The sequence below is a fragment of the Anser cygnoides genome, chromosome 3 (assembly GCF_040182565.1).
Source record: "Anser cygnoides isolate HZ-2024a breed goose chromosome 3, Taihu_goose_T2T_genome, whole genome shotgun sequence".
NCBI lineage: Eukaryota > Metazoa > Chordata > Aves > Anseriformes > Anatidae > Anser > Anser cygnoides.
In genome coordinates this window covers 96,024,444-96,040,195 of record NC_089875.1, presented here as the reverse complement: position 1 = coordinate 96,040,195, position 15,752 = coordinate 96,024,444, and the positions used below count along the sequence as shown (strand labels likewise).

Here is a 15,752-nt window from a genome sequence, read left to right as displayed (position 1 = left end):
ATTTCCTGTGTTTAAAGGAAATTGATTAAAAACAAGCCATCAGAAGCAAAAACAGTGGAAATACCTACATTTATTCTGACTTTAAAAAAAAAAAATACTGTGTGAACTGTGGAATGTCTGATTCCACCTGCTTGTGCTTTGACACTAGATGCCTGCACATGTATGAAGACATGCATGCATCTTGTGTCCTGTTTTCAGTCAAGTTTTATGACCCTGTGTTTATCTGTGGAAGTGTGAAAGCGTATTATGAGTGAAGCAAGGGGTTATAGTTACTGCATTTTTTATAAGCAGGCTGCTATTTCATAATTCTGCTCATGTTCTAGGTACCAACTTTAGACTGGGGTGGAAAGAAAAAGCTGACTTTTCACACCCATAACTGAAGTAACTGAAGTCAGTGGTCTGTGATTTTCATAGTAAAATGTTATATTATGTTTAATGTCCTGAAAAAAATGAAGATGAATGCCATTCTAATCAGTACTCTCTTCTTTTGACGTTTTTATCTTCTGAATCATGGTATATTTCCTTTCCTGTTGAATAGAGGTAATTACACTGTTTTGTCCTACTGGAGCATTTTGAAGATATATGAATGGTATCTTGCTAGAGATTAAAGTCATTTATTCATTACTGGGAGGGGTATTGCAAAAGGGGAATGTTTGATTCACTGCAAATGGTTATGATTTCAAAATTGTGTGTTCACATGAATCTTGGAAAGGCAGTAACATTTACACTGTTTTTCAATCCTGAATTTCCTTTGTGCACAACTTCAGTCTTCAGCAGGAAGGGAATCATCGTGAACACATCAGCAGTGCATTGGAGTGCGTACTACAGACTAAGCATAGGTGCAAGGAAAATTTGCACCAAAAAGAACCCAACCCCTCTGGTGCTCTGAATCGCTGGTATGGACATCCCCTAGCTTTCCATGATTAAATAAATAAATAAATAACAATAATAAAAAGAAACACTTTAGAAAAGTTTGCGGGAAACATTTTTTTTCATTTGAGAGGAAAACTGTAAAGTACATTGTAAATGAAGTGTGAAACTTTGAAGTAGATGTAGATGAAGTAGATGAAGTAGAAACTCCAAGGAATGAGCTCAAACAGGTAGTGATCCTCTGTGTGGGGGAAATTGATCGAGTCGTAGCATGTTCACAACAGAGACAAATGCAGAGCACAAAACAAAATATGCTTTTGTTTTAGACACTGTAATTAAAATTATTCTGAAAATTGCTAGGCTAAGAGTGCCTAAATGGTAAATTATTATTGTTCAGATGTTAGGATCAGCTGTCAAATGGTGGTAGCTGTGTTACTTCTGACTGAATGGCTATGCCATTTGGTTCCAGTGATTTGATTTTCCTGGCTCTTCCATTTTTTTTCCAGGTGATCCTTGGAGGTCCTTGGATCTGGATTCCAGAATGAGGGCTTTACCTTGACTGCAGGCAGCTGGTGGGGAATGTTACTACCAGAGCCAACCAGAAATGCCATGGGGGGGTTCCTCAGGGTGGATTATGATCTCTGATCCTCTTTGAATTCGCTCCTCTTGCCTCTTTAAAGAGCCTGTTACATACCTTTCATATACTCCTATTTTGAAAGGTTACTGTCAAAATGAAGACTGTTTGTGGTAGCACGCTGGTGTCCACTGAACAGATCTGTGAAGTGCCTTTTGTGGCAACTTCTGGGGCTGTGTTACCAGGGGCCACAGATGATAGACGGAGGGCAGGGTTTATCCCCATCTGCTCAGCACTTGTTAAATGACACCTCAGAAGCAGCGCTCCAGGTGTGCCCATCTCCTGCCCTCTTCCCAAAGCCAAGCAGTTGATGTACAGAAGCACGCTGAGCAGAGAACCACTTGAGCACCTGCCCTGTGAGGCTTGGCTTGTTCGGCTTGGAGAAGAGAGGGAACCTAGCAGGACCTGCAGCAGGTTAGTAAGAAAGCAGAGCTAGGCTCTGCACAGCGGTGCATGGTGGGAGGGCTGGAGACAGCAGGCCTAAGTTCAAGCAGGTTATTCAGACTGGTTATAGTGAAAAACTCAGCATGAGGACAACGGAGCACTGGAGCAAGTTACCCAGAGACATTATGCAGTCCCTATGCTTGGAAGCTTTGAAGACCCAACTGGATAAAGCTTTTAGCAGCCTGGTCTGATCCCTTGGCTAGCCCTGCTTTGAGCAGACTAGAGATCTTCCGAGATCCCTTCCAGGCTGAAGTAACCTGTAATTCTGCACACGTGTCTGATGAAAGGCAGAAGTAAATTTTTGCGATTGCCAGCCACTAGAGGGAGACAAGATCATAAGGAATAAGCAAATAAAACATGGAGATCTAACGTGCATATGCTATGGTGCTTTGTAGGTCTATACATTTATATAATAAAAACAAACCATATTTTTGCATGAAAATAGAAATAGACATCTGTTACTGTGCTGAGCAGTGCTTTTTAAGCGTGCACAACTCTTCACAGTGGAATTTGTAATGCACGGAATGACGTGGTGGTTCTTTAAAACAACCTCTGCCTCCTTAAATCCCCTGGAATATATTCTTTATCAGTAAGTTGATTGCATTTGATTTTGGTATTTTACTTTCTCATTTGTTTGAGATTTGAGGGTTGATTTGCAGCTCGATTCCTTTTTCTTTTTTTTACTTGTCCCTTTTATACTGGGTAATGGTGCCTACTAATTTGGGAACATGTTTTGATTCACAAATCTGAAAAGGATCTCTATTCTGTCGTGTTCAATTATAGTTCTCTAATTGGATGCCATTTGCTTTTATTCTTGAGTTATTTAAACTTTACAAATCTGCCAAAGCCCAGTGACATGTTCAACAGCAAGCCACAATATTGGTCATCTAAGAGAAAAATATAAATCAAATTGAAATTCCTGTATAAAGATTAAAATTTGATCTTTGCCTTTTCCTTGTACATCAGTAGTACCGGTGCAAATAGATGGCTAAGCTTGAATTCCCCGGAGGTGAGTAAAGGCTACTATAGAACTTGAAGGAAATGTTTACTGTCTTCTTGGATACCAGAAATGTAATATCTGTTGCATATATTACCTGTAAAATCTTATCCCTGTGAAATCTGTGGAAAATGGAAGAGTATATTGTGGTAACAAAGTACTGATGATATAGCAAAGCACGATGCTCTTGCTTTCATTGTCTGTTGGAGGAGTGAATAGTCAAGCTCTTGATTAAACTATATTTTTGGGTTAAACTCCCACAAACTTCTACTAGTGACTGCAAAAATGATCTTCAGTATAATCACGTACTATCTGTATTCCTCTCATTATTTAGAAATTATCATTTAATATTCCAGCTGTAGTGAGATAGAGCATACGAGTTTTAAAGGTTTTGGGTGAATCATTTTTATTCTGTATTGGCAAAAATGACATTGTAGTCATAACACTATTATATGAACGGCTATGCTTACTTGGTATAGCTGAGCATAAAGAAAGTCAAAATACTCCTATATGCTTTCAGATGCTTTTTCTTTTCTACAAAGTTAGCTTTTGAAGCTGCTTTAGTAGCAGGCTAAATGATTTAATTGCTAGAAGAAACATGAAAATGTGTTTTCAGTTAAATGTCTCATTTTGATTCCCAAATTTACTATTGAATTGTCTTTGACTATTGCATTGTCTTTTCTTTCAAATCAAGTTTAAAGAAAAAAGAAAACGAAACATCCCACGGTAGCATACAACCGTTATGGGGGTTTTGAGAAAGCAGGTGCTCCAATTGCATCTTGTGCATTTAGGCTTGAAGTTTAATAAATAAATAAACATCCAATTTTAAATTTCAACCTCAAAGGATAAAGAAAAGGACCTTCATGTTTCTCTATTCCTGAATTCTTTTGTGTGTTTGTCTTTTTTTTTCTTTCTTTAGTATATCTTTTTGTGGCATTCTTCTGAACAGCCAGATCTATGAGATCAGAGAACTTTTGCAAAACTGGAGTGAACAGACCAAGATTCCTGCTTAATGCTGCAAAGGCTGTTCAGCTTCTGATGTACTGAACACCAAGAGAGAGATGTCCATAGTCTGAATTCTCAAGTGCTGTTGTTTTCTGGAAAACAGCTTCATGGCAGTGAATCAATCAAGATCTCCGTTCATATAGCTTACTTAATAATTTCTGCATATTAATTGAAGCCTGGAGGTTAACAGGTGCATCGTTCAAATGGGACCGTGCTAGTGTTGAAGGTGATACCCGTGTGAAAAGAGAGATGCAGCTGCTGAGATCGATTAGCTGGTGTGATCTCAGCTGAAGAAGAGAGTCTGGAGTTTGTTTTATAATAAACAATAAACAGGAGAGGTATTGTCTGTGAGTTTGTCTTATACTCAGAATTTATACAGCTAGACAGGAGAATGAAAAGCATGACTTGAAACCACAAATGCAGGGATTGCTGTTGTTGCATCTGAATCAAGGCGAATTAGTACAACGTCCCTGTTGGCTGTAGCTGGAAGAGGATTTTGTTTTCTTTCCTTTGTCTCTGGTTACTTTCTAATAAGAAGCAGTGAGCAGTTTCACACAAACAATTGAAAATCCTCAAGTCAAACTAGGAATTTCTTGGAGAACCTCTGTTGTTTGGCCATGAAGTTTAGGCCAAAGAATCATAATATCCTTCTTCAGCTGAATGGAAGTGTTTCACTTGCCATTACAATGCGGTTATTTTTGGCAATATGTGTGTCACAATATGTTAAATCTGTGCAGGATTCCTGCAATTACATATTATTTTTACCTAAAGTTGTGTTTTATCAGTGGGGATTTTTGCCCTTCCTGACTTGTGAGCCCTCATTTATACTTTCTAGCGTTCTGGTCCGTTCTCTTTTGGAGCAGTTCAGCATTTTGAAACACTCAGATGAGTACTGTTTGTGTATTTCTGACAGACTGGTCTACATGGTTTGATTTCTTCAGTTTGTTTTGTACGCCTATTGAAGAAAGTAGTCAGAAAGAGATCTGTTGTGGGTTCTGGAAGTAAGAGGAACAAGGAAGCATGCTCGTGGTGCTTGCATTTGATTATTTCTAAGAAGCATGGTCAAATGTGAATGACTTCTTGCAAATTCTGCTAAGTCATAGGAAGGAAAAGACTCCTTACTGACGGTATCAAATGTTGTAAAGCGTATTAGCAGTGGCTATAAACATAAATCACTGGCCTGTGGCTGGAAGGAAGTCACTGTCAGTGTTGTCTTTGTTATTTATTTCTCTTCAGTGTTGTGGACAGCGTCGTTCTGCAAAGACTCCAGAATACTGGCTTGTCTAGTTAGGGCCAGAGGTAGCACTTTGCTTCCCATTTAATTAAGCATTGTGAGATCAAATCAAAATAGTTTAAGGTTGTTTGATTTGGATGGCAATTTTTAATAAAACTTTAGGAGTTTACAAGTATAGAACTGCTATTCTTAAAATAATATGCCTCGTTGTATTTATGGACATTACTACCTGCTTACTGAATGCACGATCAGTAATTCAGATAATGCAAAGCCATTGATAACAGTTTCTATTTTTCTGACATATAAGAAAACCTGACTTTGCTGTAAAGGAATTTAGCAGTAACATCTACATTGTTCGCAGTCCTCACACAAATGTATGCAAGCTTGTAGGTATTGCTGCTCTGACCTTTTTATTAAACTAGTAATACAGATGGGTTCTGTGGCTGTCTCTCTCTGTCTCTTACTTGTTTTTTTTTTTTTTTTTTCAAATTGAGCAACTAAACGAAGTACATCATAGCTCCGGTTGACATATAAGAAGTCAGTTGATGAGAAATGAGACATGAATATAAAATTAGGTGTCTAAGCCCTGTATAGCTTTTGTGATACATGGTAGGAAAGTCCTACCGCTTATTTCAGCAAAGCAAGATGAAAGTAATCAATCTTTCACCATTTCTGCCTGTATATAACGTATGTACTCATCACCGAAATGGTACTGTTAACCTACAACTAACAATATATATACACATATATATACAAGTATATATATATATATAATGACTTTTATATACCTACATCTGTATATATGAACGGTACATGATTCAATTATGTTCAGAAGTTTTTAAGATTCCAGTAAGAATAGTAATACATGGTACGTGGTGCATGATGTTGTACTATTAAATTGAACTAGTTAGCGTTGATGTTATTAAATTTGCTGTAGGAATATACACTGGTAATGGGACAGTCCCCCTGGTGAATTAATGGCTCATTTTAGTATCAGTTAAAGGAGTTACTGATGTTTCCAAAATAAGCCACGTTCAATTTCCTTTTTCCCAGTGGTAGCTGTTGTTTCAATTCCCCGTACCTTTGATGGGGGAATAACCTGCAGCCTCACTTGGTATTGGTTTTTTTCAAGGTGCATTAAACTTTTGTTTTGCCTACCGTGTGTTTGGACTTGTGAGCACTAAAAAGGAACAAATCCAAACAAAAACCTGACTTTTTTGGTTGTTTTGAACCCTTTTACTTGTAAGGGTGTATTTTACTTTTAAACAGTATTGTGTGACCTTTTAAACCTAAGGCCTTTCCTGGTTTAACACTAAAGTTATGGATACTAAAGGGAAAGTGTCTGTGGGACATAATTATGTAGATTTGAGAGAGAGATGTAGTTTTAATTATGCCCTGTACCAAACGTAGAAGCGTATTAAACTCAATCATGCTTCTGCGTGTTTTCTCTGAAACTTGCTTTACTCAGGCCTTAAATTACTAATCAGCATATTGGTGTACCCTAAGGTTGTCTAAGCTAACTGAATATTGACAAGAATCTGTTTCGTTATTTGTCATTTTATACTTAACATGTCTTTTTTATGGCAATATTTTTTTACAGAGACTTTGTTTAAAAAAACAACTTAGAAATAAATAAATTTGTGTAATAGATTAAAAATTTTAAAGCAATACTCTCAAGTGAAGTGGAGCTGGTATAAAAATACATTATTTTTCAGCATATTTTTGTTTCACGAGTGGTATTCTAAAAGACCATGACTGATGAGGATATACTAGAAAACATAAAATCCTTTTTGGAGTTGCTACCAGATATCTTAATTAAATTCTTTTAAAACTAAAATTTTTCCAATTTTTGTAGTGACGCCAAAGTTATGGTGGCATTTTCCTGTGATTGCTCAATTTAAAGTACTTTTTTAAAAAAAAAAAAAAACTGCTAAAAATATATCTACCTTACCTTTGATTTTCATTTTTCATCATTTAACTTGTATTATAAGGGAAAACTTCAGATTGTCTTTCAGCCTGTGGCATGTCCTAGGGGCAGAGAAGAATAATTTCAGGATATTAATTGTGGTACTGGCATAGTGGTTTTTTTTTTTAATTGGTCTCTCTGCTGTAAAGAGGGATAGGGTTGGTTTTCTTTATTACCTATTAGGCACTGAAATCTGTATTTACTAATCTAGTATCTGAGCAGGTTAGTGATACAGTTCTTGCACTGACAAGAATGAAAGCAACAAATGATCTTCCCTGTACTAAAACTAATTTAGAACAGAATCCAGTCTTTTTGACATGTTTCCAGGGAATAAACGTTTCGGGGCATTTCTTTCCCTACTGTATTATCTCTTCTGAATTGCAAGAATAGAAATGGATGTTAAAACCAGACTTTTAATTTTCGAAGATTTTGTAGCCTCGAACCGCTTGTCAGATTTGTGCTTTATTGTTGTAGAAAGACTGTGTACTTGTTAGAAGAGGATTCCATCTGATTAGCCATTACAGCAGCAGCAAGTTAGTATGTCAGTGACATTTCAAGGAAAATGATAGATTTGTCTGTCTGGTTGCCATAAGTTCAGCGATTGTAAAATATCTGAGTATCACTAAGTTCTCTGGCAGGCTGTCTTGAATACCTTCCTAATAATACGGCTTTATCTTTAGAGCAATCTGCTGAAAAATACCTGCTGCGTGTTCCCATAATGTATCGAACCTTTCTGGGTGTTTACCCCAGTTTCTGAGACAGACGTTCATGTCTTTTGAGATACAAATATATTCATCTGTATCTTCTTATTAATGTCCAGGAGAAACTGAATGACATACCAGATCTTTTCCAGTTGTGTTCCTGTCTTGTTTTGAACTGAAAAATACTGGTTTTGGTAGAATACTTTATTAATCTTGATATAATTGTTTGAAACTATTCTAAAATCCTTTTATTAGATGTTCAGATTTGCTGCAATTGTATATATTGACTTCCAAAACAAAAGGCAGAATCCTGTGTACTGTCTCTTTTGATAATGTCCATGTCATTGCTGTAACATCACATAACTGTCATATGCCGTACGTCTACATTCAACCAGCAAATCGTGGCTGTATTTCCTATTCAGTCATCTAGAAAAGCAGCATGTTGTACGTATCAAATGTGCAATCTGCTGATATACCACATAAGCTTAGATATAAATAAGAAAGTATTTTTACTTTCAGAATTGATTTAAGAATTGTGCCTCACGTCTTCTGAAACGTAATGAATCTCATGAATAAAGACAAGGTGTTTTTTTTTTATGTGACTTGTGCCGTGCACAATTTATGTTTTAGAAATTTACTATATCGGACTAAGAAAGTTAAATTACTAGGATCAGGCTTAAGTATTTCAAGATGAGAGAGGTTACTACTTCTTGAAAGTAAGACACTGATTTTATATTGTAATGTACAGCGCCATTTAGCTGAAAAGCTGAGTTCTGCATAATGTGTTATGCTCTGGCTTTTCCTGTTCATTGTGTCCATTCTGAAGTCCACTCACACAGCAAGGAAAACAAAATGTTTCCCTCAAATATATGTACTTTTTAACCCTGCTGTACGTAGGGGAGCAGAAGCTAGTGGTCTTTCTATAAAGTCCAGATTCCTTGGATTTAAATTTCATTTTTTTTTTTTCTGATGGATCTTTTTTGAGTTAGTCCTTGAGGCATGAGAACTGGGGCAATAACAGCAAGGAAATAGTTTTGTTTAAAAAGAAAGGCGTTTTTTTAGCTGTATTACAGTAGTTAGGCTGTCTTTCCTGTACTTTAGTTATTTCCCAGAAATTGTATTCTTCTGTTTGTAGGACCTTGCAGCAGGCACTAAGAAATCGGACGTATATTGCTTCTGAAACACTTCAGAGCAGTTTGTCAGTAGAGCTTCTTTATTTTTCTGTTTGCATTTTTCTCTGTAGTCAGGTCATCTTTTAATGAATGATGAATTAACAGAATAAAAAGATGGAAAAACAGTCTCGAGTGGTTTAAAACAAGCTTTCTTCTGTCAGTGAATGCAGAAAGTTGTCATGCAAAGTCTAGAGTTCAACTCTTGGTTACAATACTCTCTCTGCACATGAGAAAGAAGTTAGAGAGGTCTGTATATGTAAGCAGTTGTGCTGCTTATGACAGTAAGGACTAACACCGGCGGTTTGGAACACTTCAGCCTCCTTTGATCATCATCTTAATGTGATTTTTGTCTTTTGTTGTCCTGCTAATAAAGGAGGGAATCTGTTCTTACAGGGAAAATGCCTGCATTCTTGAGCCAAACCATGCTGTTTGGAGGGCTCTGATATCTGCTTTACTCTGTTCAAAAGGGCTGACAAATAGCGGATCTCTGAACACCTTGTTTTTCTCAGTCTTTTATGTCTGTATAAAAAAGGTAAGCCTACGTGTTTCAAGGGTAGACATAAGGCTTACATATCTATCTGAGGGAAACACATTCATTAGTCAGCTTCCTCATAGTTTTAAGAATTATTTGATTTTTTTTTCCCCCATTTTTGTAATATGTGCTTATACTAGAGATTTGCTGATACCTTGGGATGTTATGTGTTTGAGCATATAATGTCCTTCTGTTCTGACGCTATCATCCTTGTCTGAGAGGTATAACAGTAACTGCGAAGGTGTGGGTTGTGGTTTTTTTTTTTTTTTTTCCCCAGGTTGTAGCACATTTTGATAACTTTAACTTGGATTGATTGAAGGGATATTCTCCATCCCAAGTCACTGGATCTCTTTGCTGCTGCCACTTTGGCATATCTGAGGCTTACAGTAAAATTAAATCTCCTGGACTTTCTTGCATATCACTTGATTGGGTCACTCATAGATTTCTAATGAATGAGGACTGCTTTGCTGGCAGGCTTGTTTTTACTCGATGGTAGCAGCAACGTACCACTCAATCTCATGATCGACGAAGAGTGCACACTTGAATTTTACATTGCTTCTTGTGTGTCTTTGTCAGCCAGTTCTGAAGTTGTCTTCCGATGTCTTTCTGATCAGAGTATACATATATAAAGGATTCCTAAAACATAAGACATAAAGAGCGTAGATATATAAAAGATTTCATTACTGTACTGTGAGGATGCTTGCAAGCAAATGCAGTAATAATTTAATGAAGTAGTTCAATAATATCTTATTCTGTCAATTTTGATTGACTGGAGTGGCTGAGACAGCTTTTCCTCAGAGTTTCTCTCATTTGTGAGTTGTTTTTTGTTATCCTCACACTCTGGGAGTCGCCATAACCTCTTAAAGTTCCAGCTTGTGGTGTGGCTGATTGGGTAACTTTGCTTTCTGGTATGCTCTTTCTCCTTCCTTAAATTATTATTAGAACAAAAATTATTATTAGAACAAAGGAGCTTGCCACACATTTTGAGTTAAATGCTATTTTTTTTTTTAGTATCCATGTTGGACTGTTCTCTGTGAAGCAGAAGACATTCCAGGTATCTTGGGTGCCGGCTGGAGCTGAGAGTAGTGGCTCTCCTCTGAATCTCTTCTGAAGTCTGTTTGGCTGCCGTTTTGGCATAGTGCAATCTGCTCTGAGGAATGCCTTCTCATCCCCAGCTTTAAAATGTTCTGACAGGCTACTATGAATATTCCCTCTGTCAGAGAGCAGTCTGAACCTCCTGTCCCAGTCCTGCATTTTACTTCTGGTCTGTCTTATGATCTGTACAAAAGGGAATCCATTTGGACACCTTTCAGGATTCTTCACAGAATGACAACGTGACTGTGCTGACAGTTCTATGAAAAACAATCTGTTTTCTTCACCATTTCTTCTCTAAATGTTAAAGTTTTTGTTGTATGTGCTCACCCAGGCCACAGTATATGTTATAAGAAATGATGAGCTATATGAGACTAAATGCTTTACGTGTTTACTGTGCTTAAGTAAAACTAAAAAAAAAAAAAAAAAAAACCCTGTTGTTTACAGAGTACTGATAGAGCTTGGATAAGCAGTAGGAATTCAGTTTTTAGACTTGGCAAGGGGCCCTGGCCAGTCTTCATCTATCTTCTTCTAAAACCTGTAATACATGCTACAGCGGTATACATACAAGTATGGATTTCTCCCAGTTCTGATACAAACTTGCTGAATCTGTTTTTTCCTTGGTATACATATTCTTTACACTAGGATCCTAAGCTGCCATTATGATCAATAGAGATCTAGCCAATACCATCAATAGTGTCTGGAGATGATTCATTTAATGAGCCTCTGGGTGCCTACGGTAGGGTGAATTGAATTGCTCCCCAGGCTCCTGATTGCATTGACCTCCATTGACAGCAATGGGAGATGTCTGGATTTAGATGTCTGGAGCTGAATCTTATTCCTATAGATGCACACCAAGTCAGCTACAATTCTACTTCACTTTAAGTTTCCTAGTCCTTTTTACTGTTCTACATGCCACATTTCTGTCCGCTTTGCAATCTCTCAAGTCTTACATCTCTTTCAGTGACAATGCTTGCTGTGTTCTCTGCCATTAAGTGTTTTGGGGAAGATTATTCTCTGATGACCACTTCTGATAAAATTAATAATGCTCTTGGTTTACTGCTTAATTTCTGCTGAAAGAAACACTTAGAAATTCCATCAGCTGACATCTCTGAACATTGAAATGCAGGAAACACTGATTGAAAGAACATGAGCAGAAAAATCAGTGAATGGCATTGGTGTGCTTGTAAATCATGGAGTATTGGAAAAGTCTTTTTTTTTTTTTCTTTAACTGAATGGAATCCCTTGATTTAGAAGCTCATTTTTGTATAAAAGATGAAATAAAAAATTTTCTTCTTTCACCTCCCAGCTGCTCCCTTTTACGACCTTCACCCCTCACAAACAAAGCATCCCTAATTACTTTGATCCCCATTTAACTACATCTGTACCAAAATGTGAAATTTCTGGTGGAACTACATAGATGATCTCAGCCTCATGTGGTACGATGGATGTGGCTTCGTGGGTGCTGCAGGCTTTGAGACATTCTGCTCCGCAGAAGGTCACCAATACTTCAGTCAGCTGTGAAGTTTGGCTGTTATGTAGCTCTGCTTTAACCACCAGTGAAGTCACCGTAAGATTTGTTAACTTCCCATTTTTTCTGATATTCAGGAAGTATTTATATTTATCTATATGTTTATAAACACATACTTATGTTCATATATTTCTTACATCGTGACTAGTAGTTTCTCATGTCCTTTCAGATAGCTCAGCCTTGGGCCAGGACTGCAGCTTGTACAGGACCTAGGAAAGAGAGACCTGCCATTGCTCTTTGTAGGTTGGTGGTTCTCTACGGGATGTGTTACTGGGACAATCCCTGGCAGACGTAGGCCCTACTGGAAAGCTGCGATCACCTTCCTAGCTATTGCCATCTTTGTCTTGCTTTTAAGGTAGAGAAGAATGAAAACCTTTGTGTTTTGAGACAAGGTTAATATACAGCCACATAAAACATACGTGTACACACAAAATGCTGTGGTAAATTCTGTCTGACAGAAAGATAAAATTCTTTCATAAAAAAGGGGATTATTTTTCATCTCATTTTAAGCTTTCTTAAATAAGTCTTTTGTGGAGTAAATATTTGGTAACTAATGCAAGATTGTTCTCTTATATTAAAAGGACTTGAGAGTTCCATTAGAAACATAGGGAACGGCCTACAGAAATCCGATTAAAACAAATAATATAATAATTAGTTTTATTGAGCGTTCATTTGTTTGAATGTATTGGTACTATACATTGTACCAATGTATTTTTATAGATACTTAAGAAAAGCATGTTATCTGTGGTGGTGCTATCAAATACTGTCATTTTAATACAGCAGATTAATTCATGTTTAAAATAAAATTTATTTAATGTTTTCTATTTAAAAACAAAGCAAAAAAAATCATAAGTTGTTTAGTGTTAATTACCGTTTAAAATTTGATTTTTGTTCTATTATTGTTATTTTTCTATTTTTTTAATTATAACTCACAAACTACATTATTTCTTAATGTAGTTGTTTCATTTGTATTAACTAAGAGCTTACACCTCTATGTTCAGTAGCATATGTTCAGCTAAGTTTTTAAGGCAAACTTAGATTACCGCTAAAAAGCCTGCATGGACGTATTTTTGCCTGAGTAGCCTGGGGTAGCCCAAAAACTAGTTCATGAGTCATGCAGCTTACACTCGTGTGGACACTACACAAGGAATTTAATTGATCGTAAACTTCTTGATTTCCTTGTAGCAGATGAAGACACCTCCAGGGCAGAGCACTTCTTGCCTCATCAGATACGGAAAACCTGAAATGGAAGGCGAAGAGGGGTCTTGTACTTGATGTGAATCAATCTGTAATGACTGCCGCACAGCATATTCAAAATTTCCAGCTCAATTTTAGCTGAGGTTTCTGATCTGTACCTTAAAGCATAGAAATTGTGCTACAGGTTGAGAATTTAGCATAAATGGAACCTTTCTGTAGTTGGCAGATGGCGAAATACCTATTTATGTTCCTAAATGAAAGCCATGCCTGGGAAAAGATAACCTCAAATTGAGGTTATTTTAAGGATGAGCTTAAAGAAAAAAAAAAAAAAGGACAAAGATGTGCCAGCTAAGCAGCGTCAACAGTAATGATTTGAGTGACTGCCTAGGGAATGGATGAAAAGTGAATCAATTATTTCACAAGATACACAAGTTTGTGCGATAAATTTATGAATTTGAAGCTGTTATCCATACAGGCTCAACAATTTTAGACAAGAAGTTACCCAATGACTGCTTAACAAAATGGTTTAACAGCATTACTACTTTGAATTTTGCAGAGCTGGAACTAATCTGGTGGTCAGCCAAGAAGCTAGACAAAATTGCTGCAGTCATTTTGCTTAGTTGTGAGATTTTTAAATAAATAAATATCCCAGGACTTTAAGGAATAAACGCATAAAAACTCACGTGAATATATAGAAGTAGTTAAACTGAAACATGAAAGTTTTGCTGAAGTGTGAACATGAGCATGCAGTGCTTGGAACACCTGTCAGCAAATTATTTCCCGTGTTAATATGCACGCTGAATATCTGAATTGGTAACCTAGTTTGCAAATGACAAAATTTATGGAGGACTTTGTGCTATTTCTAGATACTCTAATGCAAATATGACAAGTGACATAAGCCAAGTAACTTGCGGTTATGACATGATACTTACTCTGCAGTGGCTGAAATGCTTTGCAAGTGTTGTATATAATTGTTCTGTTCTTTTGAAGTTGCCTTCAGTTGTATCTAATTGATAACTGAGGCACACATGAGCCATGCTTCTCTGCTTTGTTTTAACAAAGCTTTTCTTCAAAGGAAAGCGTGTACCTGCCACATGGTCTGTATGATGGACATTGCCATTTCATACCCTAATATCTCATGTTTATGTGATCAAACTCTAATGAAAATAACATTTCCCTAAATTCTTATCTAGAACATAGTAATCTGATGTTAGGCTATACCAGTTGCAAACTTTGTGTGTGTGTGTATATATATATCTCAGGTTTTTATTATCTTACATATACCTTATTTATACCTTAACTTGTAACATACACATCTTCTCGTGAAGGAAATATAATACAGCATATGTGCCTTAACTAACAGTTTTAAGGCAAACTCATCTGCCTTAGTCTGATACCTGTTTAAATGTATCAGATAAAAGCAAAAGGTGAGTTCCTTGCTATCTTACACGCGTATACCCAGTGAAATGTCCTCCAGCCTCCTGGATTTTGGCTTATGGACCACTGGTTTAGCCTTGCCCATCAGTGCTAAGAGCTTACTTTCCTGTAGGAAGAAGTCTAAGAACACTTCAGTGTCACTTGTGTTAGGATGCCTGGGATGATCATTAGTACATTCAGCACCATACGCTGGACACCACAGCTCATCCCAACAAATACTGATGCATAAAAACATACACTGCAGAACATAGGTGGGCAGTTTTATCTCAGACCAGACATCACATGCATCTTACAGCTACGTCTAGAGAGAAGAGCTGTCCCCAGAAATTTTTATATCTTAGGGAACAAGTTAAAGATCAGGCAATTGACTTGTACTCTTTTAAAATTTAAAAAAAAAAAAAAGCAGATGTACACAGCTGTTAATCCAGAGGTTTGTGCATGCCAGCACCAAAGTGACAAATTTGATAGAAGGTTGTCTTTGTTTCATTTTCTTGGCTTTAGGGTGAACCAGTTCATTATTTAAATAAGACGTGTCTCTCGATCACTTTCTCTGGCACTAAAACCATGACCCATCGACCCAGCACTTGGAAATAAATTACAAATGCCTTGCAGATTTTGGAAAGCTCAGAGAACTAAATAAACTAAATAGAGTCAAAAATAGTTTAGGTAGTAGAATTGTGGACCATACTGTAAAAAGTTGCAGAGAATCCCCATTCTAAAGTATTACCCAACAGTAGGTGGTCTAGTATATGTAGTTACTCAATAATATGATGGTGTTATTGCAGTGCTGCTGTTCTATTGTTTCTTTTGTCTCAGTGGAAACTGTCACACAGTAGGAGGTGATGTACCCACTTGGGCAGCATCATTATTATCGAGCAACTTCATCTCAGGCTTCAATAAAAACCTTGAACGTTTTTATTATAGGGCCATCACTAAAAAA

At 36.9% G+C, this 15,752-nt stretch overlaps 1 protein-coding gene across 5 annotated transcripts in view; it reads left to right on the top strand.

The window, feature by feature from the left end:
- Nucleotides 1-15,752, top strand: part of PRIM2 (DNA primase subunit 2) — a 113,095-nt gene that overhangs the window by 69,117 nt on the left and 28,226 nt on the right. The window contains exons 10-11 of one of the 5 annotated variants that reach the window (XR_007168974.2): nt 768-896; nt 1,377-1,918. The exons of the other annotated variants lie outside the window; for them this stretch is intronic. The gene's annotated coding sequence lies outside the window, so the exon portion shown is untranslated. The remainder of the gene's footprint in view (nt 1-767; nt 897-1,376; nt 1,919-15,752) is intronic. 5 annotated transcript variants of the gene reach the window in all.